The sequence below is a fragment of the Acinonyx jubatus genome, chromosome B1, assembly GCF_027475565.1.
Source record: "Acinonyx jubatus isolate Ajub_Pintada_27869175 chromosome B1, VMU_Ajub_asm_v1.0, whole genome shotgun sequence".
NCBI classification, from domain to species: Eukaryota; Metazoa; Chordata; class Mammalia; order Carnivora; family Felidae; genus Acinonyx; species Acinonyx jubatus.
The window spans coordinates 152,611,631-152,626,380 of record NC_069382.1 but is presented as its reverse complement, the minus strand read 5'-3'; positions in this window follow the sequence as shown (position 1 = coordinate 152,626,380).

Sequence of the window (14,750 nt, the reverse complement as noted above, 5' to 3'; positions counted from 1 at the left end):
GCCACAAACACTTACTATATTGTATTCTCTACCTTGAGATAAAACATTAAATACATATGACATATGTAATACTTTGTGATATCTTGATTTCTGCATGATGCAAGAAAAAGTTCACTTTTTATTACCTATAAATAAAAATAAATACCTAGAATATATTGAATATCTTTCAAATATGTAATAATACTTACATAAAATATTGCTTTAGTAAACTATATATTGTGTATGTAATTCTATATTACTACAGTTGGGCCAGTATGGTTGTCTTTTAAAATTTAATCTTCATGAAACAGAAACTTACGTGTCTTATACACCACCGTATCCTCTAAGACAACTTTGTGCCAGGCACATACATTATATGACAATATTTATACATTTAATAAATACATATGACTGCATATTATTAACAGGTAAATGAGCTATAGAGAGGGTAAGTAATCTATTCAGGTTCACATGCCAGCATACATGTGTTTGAATTCAAGATTATTCCTAAAATAATCCAGTACTACCACCACTATAAAAAAAGGGGCGCCTGGGTGGCTCAGTCGCTTAAGTGGCCGACTTCGGCTCAGGTCATGATCTCACGGTCCGTGAGTTCGAGCCCCGCGTCGGGCTCTGTGCTGACAGCTCAGAGCCTAGAGCCTGTTTACGATTCTGTGTCTCCCTCTCTCTGACCCTCCCCCGTTCATGCTCTGTCTCTTTCTGTCTCAAAAATAAATAAACATTAAAAAAATTTTTTTTTTAAAAATGGGGAAACAGGTGACAGTGACAGCTAGTGCTCTGCAACTCACACAAGTCCCTGGGTCTAACCCTGAAGTGTGCCACTAGGAAACATGTCAGCCACAAAATTTGAATCACTGTCAAGACCCATATCTCTCTCCACTTATATCATAGGTATTTTTGTCTCCAGCATGGACCATGACTCCATAAAGAACAGACTTCATGTCTTATTTGTATTTGTTACTATGGAGCTAGTGTAGTGCCTTGTACATGGTAGAGATCCAGTAAGGTTCTGATGAACTGAATCAGAGAAGGAAAATATGTCAGTGGCACAACTAATTTGTAGAATGGAATATTCTTTTTATTGGATATGGCAGAATGTAAGTATATACATATAAACATATGTAGGTACATGCAGGCAGGCTGACCTAATCTACTATCAACATAGCGTCAAAGTCCAAACCAAACTAAAGGGCTATAAAAGCAATGTTTCCTTCTAACTTTTTAGAGAGATAAAAGAATTTAAATTGAAACCAGATTATCCTGCTGTGTGTTAAAGCTGGCAGTGGTGGGCATGAATCTCAAAGTAGACATAGATGCTGTGTTGTAAAAGAGACATTGAAAGGCAAATAGCAAGGCAAAAGCCAACCAACTAAAATATGGCACAGATAACAGAAACAGCGCAGACAGTGTTTAGCATTAATATAAATACACACCGGCACCTTCTATTAGACTTTCTTAATATCATTAACATGCATATGTGTGTATGTTAAACATGTGTGCATACAGGCGTGTGTGCATACATATACATAGCAACAGACAGATGGACAGAGAGGCTCATATTCAGAATTGGGGCTATCTGGCCAAGGATAACAAGACCTCCTGTGTAGATCTGGCATTCAGAAAGAAGGCTCCAATCTGGGAAAAAGACAGGCTGTAGAAAAAGTTTGACAAAATAAAGAAGTGCTCCATTCCTAAAGGACATGAGATACGAACACATGTTGTCAAGCACAAAAGAGTAAATCAGTTGTCCCAGCTACTCGAAGTTGCATACAAAGCAAGACAGAAATTAGTAACTTAAATTGGAGAAAACAGGGCAGAACCAAATTTGATGCAAAACTGATGAAATGTTTAGTTTTCCCACGTCTCTTTCTATCTCTTTCAGTCTCTTTCCTCATCTTTTTCTCTTTTTCTTACCTCCAAAAAGAAAGGGAGGTCTCTTACAGATTAAGGTCACACATGAGAAAACCGTAACATCATTTAAACAATGACAACAGACAAGTAATGATGGTAACAATAATCATCCCAGACAACGAAGTCTAGGGAAACTATTGCTATTGTGCACAAAACCAAATGCTTATCTTTCAGGCATTCAAAGCAAAAGGGAAATATAATAGGATACATCACTCTCAATAGGTAATAAGGCAGAAAACCAAATTATCAGGAAAGAGATATTTCCCTAGCTCTGAAATCTGAGAAGAAGCATTGCATGGGTCTACACTGGGACTTCTTTGAATCACACAGATAGTATTGTAATAAGTTCTTTCAGGAGGACCAAAAAAAAAAAAGAAGAAGAAGAAGAAGAAGAAGAAGAAGATATAAAGAAACTTTGGATAAGTAATGAATTCATAGAAGTAAGATAGAAAAAAATCAGCAATGCAAGTGAAGATGCGACATATAAGACTAAAGGAGACAGGCAGAAATAAATCATCACAAAAGGTAAAGAAGCACAAAGAATATAAAAGTAGTAGAATCATTTTCACAATTGACCTGGACATGACAAAATACGGATGTAAAAATGATATAAAATTCCATGGACCAGTATCTGTCACTGTAAATGTCTTCATTTTTCTTAGCAATGTATTCATTATTTTCATATAGGTCTCTCTGGCAGATCATTATGATTCAAAATTCTTATTTTAATGTAGTGGCTACTGAATTAAAATTTAAGCTACTTTATAAAAATTCATTATGTTATCTTTCAATATCTTGCCTTAAAAGCATGCTCCATTCCTAAATGTCATATTACTTTGTAGAGCTGATCTTTTGTTCATGTGAGAAAGAATGTAAGTTTTGGTATTAGACAGATTTAGGACTGAATTTCACCCTTTAACTTATTGGCTGTTTGACCTTGAGCGTATTAGTCAGCCCTGGCCTTTTTTAATTTATCATATGAAGTATATAATTCCTATATCTCTAAGTTGTTGTTATTATTAAGTGAGATCATGTATATAATGTCCCCAGCAAGTTTCCAGGCAAGTATTAGAGAAGTAGATAATGGGTCCATCTTCTGCCCTACTCTGACAGGGTTGGGACCCCATATCTTAAGCAGGTATATGAAACAGATACATGTCAGGTAGCAAAAAAGAAACCTTCAAAGGAAAGAATTTCTTAAATATTTATATAATGAAAACAAGCTTAAGAAAATCACCCCATGTCCATAGCTGTTAAATCATTTCACATTCAACAGTTCATTCATTGAATATCAATTCAATATGAAAAGCATCATTCTGGGTGATATATGTACTAAAATAAACTGCTCATGCTTCCCCCAACAGTCTAATGGGGGACAGACATATATACCTAAATATTGACTGTTAGTCAAGTTCCAAGAAAAACAAACAAGACTGCTGCCTGTAGAACAAATGGGAAGTTTCACAGTAGTTCCAGAAAGGGTAAGAAAACCACCATGAAAGTTCCTCATCAGCTGTAAATTAGAATGTTCTTCATATTATTAAATGTATGCAACACTGTAATGGTTTTCGTCTCCCATGAAATAACATTTCCTCTCAAAAAGGTTTTAGTGGCCACATTTTAGCCTAAGAAATTCATAAGTACCAAGATTCTTCAGTAAAAAATAAGCTATATTTTACCCCTGCAAGTTTAACTTCGGTTTTCCCAAATCAAATTGAAGGTCTGATCTCCCCTTTTCTAATAAATACAAATCAAATTTAGTCATTCTCTTATCCTTGCTCTACCACCTGAGACCCACCAATTTTCATGGAGTTTTTTTTTTCTTTTTTTTTCATTAAAATGAATCTCTGTAATATGGCAACCACACTAGTTTAGTTTTATAAAATTATCTTAAGCATTTTCATGACTTATTTCGTTACTTAGAAGATATTTCAATATTATGGTTTATTTCAAGCTAGCAAGATTTTTTCTTATAATTGTTTAAGGAAGTTTTTTTAAGTTCAAAAAAAATGTTCCTCATAGTATTTGTAATAACTTCCAGACAGAGCATAGAACTTTACAGAGCACCAAGAACAGATACAGAAGAGTAACTCCTCTAGCTCACTCCCATGGTTCCCAAGAGTTGTATAAAGTTGGAGTCCTATGGTTAGTTCAAAGATTGCTTAGGCTCTTAAAGAATTATTCTTGAAGTTTTAAGTATTCAAGTGGAAATAACAGTACATTCTAGGTTAGGCCACACAAACCTATTTCACTAAGGGAATGGCAAACTAATGGAAAATCAAAATGATATTTTTAGCCACTTGTATATTCAGCAAATATTTATTGAACATTGCTATATGCCAGGCCCTGTTTTACTTGCTGGGGAAATATCAATTGGTAAAATAGACAAGAGTCCTTGTCCTCCAAAAGCCTACCTTCTGATGGGGAAGCAGTTATAAACCCAGGGCCAAGTTATCCATTATACATGGGGCCTAATGCCCAGGATCCTTCTAGAGGTCCACAAAAATGTTTTAATTGTAATTTCTTTTAAAACCAGAAAAAAATGTGAATATTACAATAATGCATCCACCCTGGATCATATTTTTCTTTATATCAATGCAGCCATAAAATACAATTATAAATATTTTTTTAATGGAGGAAGAGGCCATTAAAGCAAAATTGCCTTGAGACCACAGAAGTCATACTGCAGATTATAATAAACTCAATGAAGAAGTAAATTACATGGTATATTAGAAGGTGAGATGGGGCATCTGGGTGACTGTCAGTTGAGTGTCTTCAGCTCAGATCATGATCTCGCAGTTCCCGAGTTCAAGCCCCGCATCGGGCTCTGTACTGACAGCTGATTCAGAATCTGTGTCTGCTTAGGATTCTGTGTCTCCCTCTCTCTGTCCCTACTGCACTCGCACTCTGTCTCTCACTCTCTCTGTGTCAAAAATAAATAAACATTTTTTTTTAAAAAGGTGAGAAGTTCTATGGAGGGAAAAAATGGTTGGCGATAGAGTGTGGGATAAGGTTGTTTGTAATTTTAAATAGAGTGTTAGAGAAAGCATCACTGAGAAGCAACATTTGTGCACAAATTAGTAGTAGGTTAGGTAAAGAGTGGTGCAGAGATCTCTAGGTGAAAAACATTCTAGGTAAACAGATAAGCAGATGCAAAGCCCTGAGATGGGGGTGTGTCTGGCAAGTGAGGAAGCAACAAGGAGGCTACTATGGCTGCAGGAAAGTGATCTCTAGGAGAGGAGAGGAGTGGAAGATCAGGCCATTCAGGTTTCAGGGGACAGACTGTATAGTGCTTTGCAGGCCACTTCAGGTTTACTCTGAGTGATATAGAGAGTAAGTGGAGGATTTGGGGCACTGCTGTTACGAGTTGAATGCTGATGTTCAAAAGTTATGCTGATGTTCTAGCTCCAGGTACCTGTGAATATGACCTTATTTGGAAATAGGGTCTTTGAAGATCTGATCACATTAAGATGAGGTCATTAGGGTGGGCCCTAATTCAGTATGTCCAGCGTCCTTACAAGAAAAGGAAAAGACAGAGACCCAGGAAGAATGCCATGTGATGACGGAGGTTGAGTTTGGAGCAATGCAGCTGCAGACCAAGAAATGACAAGGATTGATGGCCACCATCAGAAGCTAGGAAGAGGCAAGGAAAGATTTGATTCAGACACTCAGAAGGAGCATAGCTCTGCTGACATCTTGAGCTCCAACTTCTGGCAGAACTGTAAAACAACAAATTTCTGTTGTTTTAAGACACCCATTTTGTGGTACTTTTTTATAGTGACTCTAGAAAACATACAAGCATTTAGTTCTAACAGCATCTCTCCGGCTGAATGCTGAGAACAAACTATAGCGAGGTCAAGGATAGGAATGAGAAGCCTATCTTAGGTCAAGTGTCCTGGGAAGCAGATTCTGAGATAGAGGATTGCAAATAAGAGATGTATCTAGGAGTGCTCTCAGGAAAAATACAGGGTGGGCATGAGGAGGTGGGGGGGGAGGGGCAGGGGAGAAGGACTTAGGAGGAAAAAGTGGAACAGCAGTAGAGCCCTCAGGCACTCCAGTGGGGGCTCACTGAACCTGGGATGGTCCTTCAGAATCATCATGAAATAGGAAATAGGCCTATTATAAATACCCCTGTGAAGGTATTGAATACAGGTTGACCTCTGGGGAGGGAACAAAATCTTGAGTAAGATATCTCCCTTCAGCAGAGAGAGGGAAATACTTGAGGGACTCATTTGTGAACAGCCTACATTCCTCCAGCTGTGCAAATGAATACTTTGGTCCTAGGGAGAAGGACAATGTAAGGTGTTTCATAGCATCCCTGAAAGAGGTTATTACATTATAGAGGAGAGAGTCAAACAGCATGGGAAAACATGGGAAGTAGAGTATACACATGGAATTCTATGTGTGCAGATAGCATAGTTGTGTGTGTGTGTGTGTGTCCTAAGAAGGATCTTCCATTTGAACAGCACTCTACATTTATAATATATTTAATTTGGTAGCCACAATAAACTTGTAGTGTAGGTAGAACAGATATTTTAAAAGTTGCTTTAATGTTTATTTTTGAGAAAGACAGAGCATAAGCAGGGGAGGGGCAGAGCAAGAGAGGGAGAAACAGAATCTGAAGCTGGCTCCAGGCTCTGAGCTGTCAGCACAGAACCTGACGTGGGGCTCGAACTCACAAACTGTGAGATCATGACCTGAGCCGAACTCAGACACTTAACAGACTGAGCCACCCAAGAACCCTGGTAGGACAGATAATTTAATATACAAATTTTACTGATAGGGAAAATAAAGCCTAGAAATATTAAGTGACTTTCCCAGTACAGAGTGAGTCAGTGGTAAGAACAAAACTGAAAATACAGTCTTCTGAATTCACATCCTGAGCTCTTTGTACCATGTCATGTAGCCTAAATATCACTTCAATTATTTGGCAGTGATTGGGCTACACAATTCTCCATATTCTTTCACAATTTTTTTTTATTTCAAAACCACCAAAAGAGTATATGGCAAGAGCTGCATAGTTGCTTATAAACTTACATAGGTTTCTTCCTGGACCCAAAGTTAGAGTATATATGCCAACCTCCTTTACAGTTGGGTGTCACCATATGACTGAGTTCTTGTGAACAGAATCTGAGTGGATATGGTAAGGATCATGCAGGCCCATAAATAAAATGCTAAGAAACCTTCCCTCTTTTTGTTTACCTATAGTCTGTCCAGTACAACCTCAAAAGCTTTGTGTAAAAGGCTTATATATCACCCCCCCGGCTCCACTTTCCATGTTAGAGTCCTGACCCAGGATTATCCCAACCATTATAGAATCAGAAACACAGTATGCATACCTTAGTGTAAGATGTACAGTATAGATTTGGAATGTTATTCCATAACCTTTTATATAATTAATATATCTCACTACAATTTTTTTCAACGTTTTATTTTTATTTTTGAGAGACAAAGAGAGAGACAGAGTGAGAGCAGGGGAGGAGCGGACAAAGAGGGCGGCACAGAATCTGAAATCAGGTTCCAGGCTCTGAGCTGTCAGCACAGAGCCCAATGGAGGGCTTGAACTCACAAACTGTGAGATCATGACTTGAGCTGAAGTTGGATACTTAACCAATTGAGCCGCCCAGGTGTCCACTAATATATCTCATTTAAATCTAATATTAAATAATTTAAGGTAAGAATATACCAAGCTATTAGCATGTATACATTCAATCTCTTCACCATTTGTGAGAGAAATTGGAGGAAAGTTGTTATTCTATTTTTCTAATTGTTAAATCCCTGAGAGAGAGAGAGAGAGAGCGCTTGAAATAATATAAATAAATAAATAAATAAATAAATAAATAATACATACATACATACATACACACATACATACTTCAGATTTATACCATTCCAACTTGAAAACACACCAGATGTGTTTCATCTGGAGGGAAAATTTGCTCATATATAAAAAAATCACAGAAAAGTAATCTGAATATTCAGGCTTAAGTCATGTGGTCATCTGTAACAAATCATGGAGAGAACTATTTACAGTATCCAATTTGGCCTCGATCATGTGCCTTCCCTCTGTAGGCTGGGTATCAAAATGGACAGATCATTACCAATATATAAAGTGAAGAGGAAAAGGACACCCAAGGAAGAGGTATACTATTTCCAGAAGTGTGAGGAGAGAAATGACCAGACAAAACCCACTGATAACTACTTTTGGCTTCATCAAAAAGAAGAATGTAGTACAACACCACTAGGGCTATTTTCCAATTAAGTACAGAAATGCAGCTGGATATGAGGAAAGAAATAGAACCAGGGCCCAGAAAGCCATTCAAAATCTCTCTCTGCGGTTTATCTACATTCCTCTCTGTGAGTGTATTTTATCTTCTCTCTGCAACTTAGCCTTCTCATCTCTTCTGCTGGGTGGAAAAGCAAGTTTAACTGATGATAGAATAGTCTATATCTCTCCTCAAGAGTGAACCACCTCTGATTCTTGAATTAATACGGCAGGAAAAAAGGGTCACACCACAGTTTGGTCATTTACATGGCCAATTCAGAGAAAGAAACAATGACTCTCTGAACCCCAATTCCAATTTCCCTAGGTACAAGACTTGATTAGCTTGGTGATCAAGCAACTTACCTCCACCCTTCCATGATCCAATGAACTGCAGCTGAGGAGGGATCATCTCATTGTGAAAACTTGCTTTTAGGATCTCTACCAATACAGGCAGAGGGGTAGTAAGATAAACTTGTCTAAATGGTATATTCTACTGACTGTTTAGCCTTGAGAAAGTTATTATACGCTATACAGTATCGGAATCTTAGTATTATTATTAATAAAATGGGCCTAATATGTTGCTGGTTTCTTGGGAGGATTAGACCCATCCCATAGCAGGTGATGATCATTACTTAAAAGAAGTTATAGTCTAAAATTAATCGACTGAAAGAATTAGTCATATTTTATTTATTCTGAACAGAAAATGTTATCCCCTGGCTTGATCACTAATTAGATGATTTCCAAGCTCTAATACAATTCTTTAATGCTGATGATTTTTTTAAGTCGATCGAAATCATTAGCCCAGCAACAATAAAAAAATCAAACGTACTTTAAAAGCAAGAGATTTGCTAATGTTGTAAGGCTATTCCAAAGCATGCTATAGTATAAAATGATTTTGAAAGAGTTCAATTTGTTTTGAGCAATGGCTGCCTACCCTAGTCAAGGTGACTAATTTGAATTTGATGGCTCTCATTTAGATGTACAACTTCTATTAATATATAATCTTAATAGAATGATAGATATATTAATATTAATTGGACATAGTTTAATAGATATACCTTATGTATTTGATAGTATATATGATGTAACACTCACCTTGAATTATTTCATTCACCAAACATTTACTGAATATCTACTATGGGCCAAGTACTCTATTGCCAAGTAGACAACAGCCATTATTTTTCCTACCACGTCTCATTTTGCTTTTATAAGAAAAGAAGTGAGGTGTATGATTGAAGCAGATACCAGAAATGAGAAAATCATCTAACTGGGAGTCCTACAAAAATAATGTGACCAACATTCCCAGAAGAATAATGCAATATGTTTTCTATGAGTTCACCTTTCTGGAAAATCCAGTAGGCAATCTTAAGGGGAACCTAATTTCCTAGGTACCAACATAACACAGATTGCATGTTAGCACTATAACAACATGCACTTAGAAAAATCTCCCCTTGAGTACATCTTATCTGAGAATTTATATATAGGTGCAGAAGAAAAAAGAAGTTCTGATTAAGACTAACCATTTTAAAAATCTGACTGCATTCTTCAGGAAATTATTGCACAAAGTCAGGTTTAGGTAGCACGATATAGCAGCATATATGGCCTTGGATAGCTGCTGAGCTTCCTCCACCCTCAGGGATATATTGAGACCCTTTGGGTAGTATAGTCTGAAAAATTCTAGAGAATGATTTTGATTAGCCAAGCTTGGGTCAGCTGCCTTTACTGAACCAATCAACCATGGCCAATCGACAGGACCATATAGTATGGAAAAAGTCACCTCGCATGTAGGAACCATTCTTAGAGAAAGGGAAATAATTATGAGGTAGGTATCTACTCTTGGTGTCTACTATAGTCTTAAGGGAGAGGCTGACGAGCAGAACCCAGCAGAGTGGCAATTTTTTACAAATGAACAAAAAGTCTATTTCCTTCCTTTCGAGAACATGGCAGTCATTATTGATTATCTCTGGTTGACCATGATATTTTCATTTACAAAGTACAAGCATATTTGTCTTCTTAAGAAGGAGGCCTTAAGAAAACAGTGTTTGGTTTTTGAATATCTTCATATTTCTACAATCTAGAATCTAGACACTGTGATGTGCTTCTTTTAAGACAACTGTGTTTGTATATGTGCTGAGTACTTCTGTAAGAGCCAGTGTTCTATTACTAACATTTACAGTATATGGCTGAAAATATTTGGTGTTGAACCTAATTTGCAGCCATGAAAGGTAATTTAATTGTTGGATCTAAGGGAAGGCAATGGGGAAAGTTCCAAGAAGGAGAAGGAGAAGGAGAAGAAGAAGAAGAAGGAGAAGGAGAAGGAGGAGGAGGAGGGGAAGGAGTAAGAAGAAGGAGAAGGTGAAGAAGGTGAAGAAGGTGAAGAAGGAGAAGGAGAAGAAGCAGGAGGAGGAGGAGGAGGGGAAGAAGAAATAGAAGGAGGAGGAGGAGGAGAAGGAGAAGGAGAAGAAGGAAAGAAACAGAAGAAGCATCGTGTTGTTTCTTTCACAGTCCTCCAAAACTGACATGCATGTATGCAAACATTAGCGAAACTATGTCATAGAGTTCTAAGGAGACTCTTTCATTGGGAAGAAAAAAAAAGGATTTGGAAATTTTAGGATTAGTTAGGAGAAGCTGTTTTAAAAAATTATCTAGAGGTACCTGGGTGGCTCAGTCAGTTAAGCATCAGACTCTTGGTTGCAGTTCAGGTCATGGTCTCATGGTTTGTGAATACCAGCCCCCATCTGGCTCTGTGATGACAATGCAGAGCCTGTTTGAGATTTTCTCTCTCTCTCTCTCTCTCTCTCTCTCTCTCTCTCTCTCTCTCGCTGCCTCTCTTTCTGCCCCTCCCTCCTCTCTTTCAAAATAAATAAATGAACTTAAAAGAGTTTAAAAATAGCTAGATCTAGATTTACCTTATCTATATGTATAGATAAGCTTCCAGGTCTTGAAGAATGTAGAATACACAGATCCTCTTATGAGTTGAAAAAGAATAAGGGTAAATTGCTTGAGTCAGGAGAGAAAAGAAGATACCAAATTAGCAGGTCGATATAATCTGGGTAAGATTTTACAGTCTTTTAAATGGCCCTTTGATGTATATTCTAGGGAACAGAGAGCATCACCAGGCACTTCTTAGACTTAAGCTATCCCTTAGGGAAATCAAATAGGTTGATAGTCCATATATTCTAAATTTAAGTCAATATTCTAGTGAACCCAAGGCCTCCTAGAATTCTCATCATGCCATGGCATACTAGGAATCTGAGTACTATGATTTGCTACCTGCTTTGCAGATGTAAGTTAATCCTGATTACCTGGATTTGTCAGTGTGTCTGGGCCCAGTAGCATTTACAATATTAACTGTCCACTGATATTTGATCAGGTATTAGAGAGTATTTTTCTTGATGGCAGAGCTCAGTAATTTCAAATTTTTTGAACGTTTATATCAAGTTGAACCAAAACGTCACTTCATGTGAAGGGGACATTGTCTAGTGTCTGCATTAGCCATTCCGTCGGTTACTGAAAACCTAATGTATGCAAAGCTCTGTTCAGGGTGGTGCACACGGATAAGTTATAGTCTGAGGAAAAGATAAATATGAAAAAATCTGATTTTGAGTTGGGCACATGATTGCCTGAAGTAGTCAATGTTTTCCATTAGCCTTGTAGCTAGCTAAGTGTTACCATCTCAGCATTTCTGAGGATGAAATGAAAGGAGAATGGTGTGTGCAGCTCTAGGAAAAGGTCACGGGTTTGAGTATACCTTTATCTTCCTCCTTTTCTTCTTTGCTTTTGCAATGGAGGCATGATTGCTAGAACTGAAACTGGGAATAAAGGTCATAGGTGGCCACACAAGAAGATAAAGAAGGCATCTACACACAGGATGTTTTGGGGGGCCATAATAACTCTGGATCACCAACTGCTAGACTTTTCACTTGAAAAAGTAATAACCTTCTATCTTGTTTAGGTTGCTGTTATTTTGTGTTTCTGTTGCTTGCAGCAAAAATGAATCCTAACTAAAATAGAATGTATGGGTCATTAAAAAAAAAAATTTTTTTTTTTTTGCTTTAACCAACATTTTTCCCACTAACTAAATACCAATCCAATCAGATAAGAGGGCTTTTACTGAGCATGAAAAAACAAGATCTCTCTGAATATATACATACCTCACATACTCACTCCCCTTACATAACAATTATGACTGAGATGTATATCATTGTAAAAAATCCTTGTCCATACCTCTGTTTATTTCTGTAGAAGTTGTATCTGTAAATAGAAACATTGGATTAATGACATCCATATTTTATAAGTCAGTTGACATATATTTTCAACTTTCTTTCCAGAAAAATGTGTCAATGTATGTTATTAGCATAGGGGCATGCCTGTCTCAACACACTTTTTTTAGAGTTTAGAGTAGGCCCCTGTTACTTTTCAGCTAATTTCCTGGGCAAAACGTGAAACCTGGTAGATCTTGTAATTGCGTAAATTTTTATGTATGGGATTGTTTGTATAGGCAAAGCATCCTTCTCTACATTTATTGGTTATTTATTTGTGTTTACCTATTCTGTGAACAGATTATCTATGTTCTTTTCTTCACGTTCACCCTGTTGGGGATCTTAGTGTATTTATTAATTTGAAAGAATCCTTTGGTCAGCGAGTTTTACTAGTTATTAAAATATGTTCATATTGGTTATCCTATTTCATTGGATATTCAGCTTTTTAAATTTAGGAGAGTTCTTTTACACATGGTAAATATTGACTTTTTTCAACTTTAATAGAGCTAAAGTCAACTGTACCATCATATTCAAAACCCACTCTAGCACACAGCACTACCATGTATAATAGTTATCTTTGCTCAGTCATCATCTTGGATACTATCTTGTCCCTGAGAAAATGTTAAATATAGTTGTGTAGCAAATAAGGCACAGAATTTACTAGATTTTATTTTTCTAGAAGGTTCACCATAGAAAGATATTGGCAAGAGTCATGGATTTCTTGGCAATGGAGTAGGATGCTTTGTGTCTTAAATATAGAAGACTATGCTTATCAGATTGAAGAGGATTTGGAAGCATGAAGTTTGAGCCTAACATACAGGTAGCTGCTATAAAAGCTGCTACCTTGACATTTGATTAAATTGTATAAATATTTAACCTATTCTCTTCCTTTCCATGCTTTTCTTTAACTTATTTTTTACTCACTTCCCCCCCCCCTTTTTTGGTTCTTTCTTCCTCATTTTTTTTTTGTCTATAACTTTATTTGTGATCAATTCTTTGGTGAATACTTTCAATTACTTATTTGACTTAATATGCTTACTTTTCAGTTACTATGTTTCATATTTAATAACTTAATATATATAGTTTTCAGTTAATATATTTTATTTCTTGAAATATTAATTTCCATTTGAAATTTAATTTCTCTCTCATATACCTCCGAAACTGTCAAGATGTGATAAGATTGATTCTAAAAATTGGTCTATAGGTACCATTTACTTATATTTCTGCTGCTACCATTAATAACATTTAATACCTATACCATACCTTTCATTCCCATTTTATTATTTTATTGCTTTTCCACATATATCCATTTAGGAGATGAATTGGGTACTTTCCATTTTGCCTCCTTTACAAATAAGAGCCTCTTGTCACAGCTGGCTAGAGCCTACTATTTCCAAAATTATTTAAGTAACAAGTGACTTCAGATGTCAGTTTATATTTTCTTTATGTAATCGGGGGAGTTCATGGATGCCTTATTTTAGGCAAATTCAAGTAGCCTAATTTAAGTGTGTGAACATCTCAGTCAGAATCCAGCAATATCATGAAAGCCCTCTCCCATTTTTTTAAAGGAATTACAATGCAAAGTACTGTGGATACGTAGTAATCTAAGGTTATACAGATGATTAAAATTTGGAATTTGCATTTAAGGAAGATCCAATAATCTGAGGAGGCATACAGACAAGCTACTCGTTATTTAAAAGAATAAGAAGAAAAAAAAAAAAACAGAATGAAATGGGTGTTATCCTAGATATACCACCAAAGTCCTATAGGAATATAAGAAAAGGGGTGATTATTTTGATTGGGGTTGGTGAGAAAAGGTTTTTTGGAGCATTTGGCACTGGAATTGAGCTTTGAAGAACCCATGAGATTTTGATAGTCACTTGTATTGGGTATGGTCTGTTAATGCTAATGAGGTTTGGGGTTCTTCAGATGTACTGTGGTTGATTATACCTCCGAAGAGCTCTGGACGGGCATTAGACCCTTCTGAATATATACATTCAAATACAATTTGGATATAATGTGCTTGTTGAATGCATATAATAAATCTTACTTTCTCTCATAATTGTAACTCGAATTTACTGGTACAGAAAATAACACCTTAGTCTTTTTAGATCATGAAATTTTAGAGGAGGAAAAGACCTTATAAATTACCCGCTTAACCTTCTATCTTATTTATAAAGAAAGCACAAAGGGGCTCAGTAATTGACCAAGGTCACTCAGTTAACTTGAGAAGGCTTTCCCCACCATCAGAAGGCATTGCTTTGCAATCGGCACCTTTCTATATCCATTATGGTAATTTTTACTGACATTAT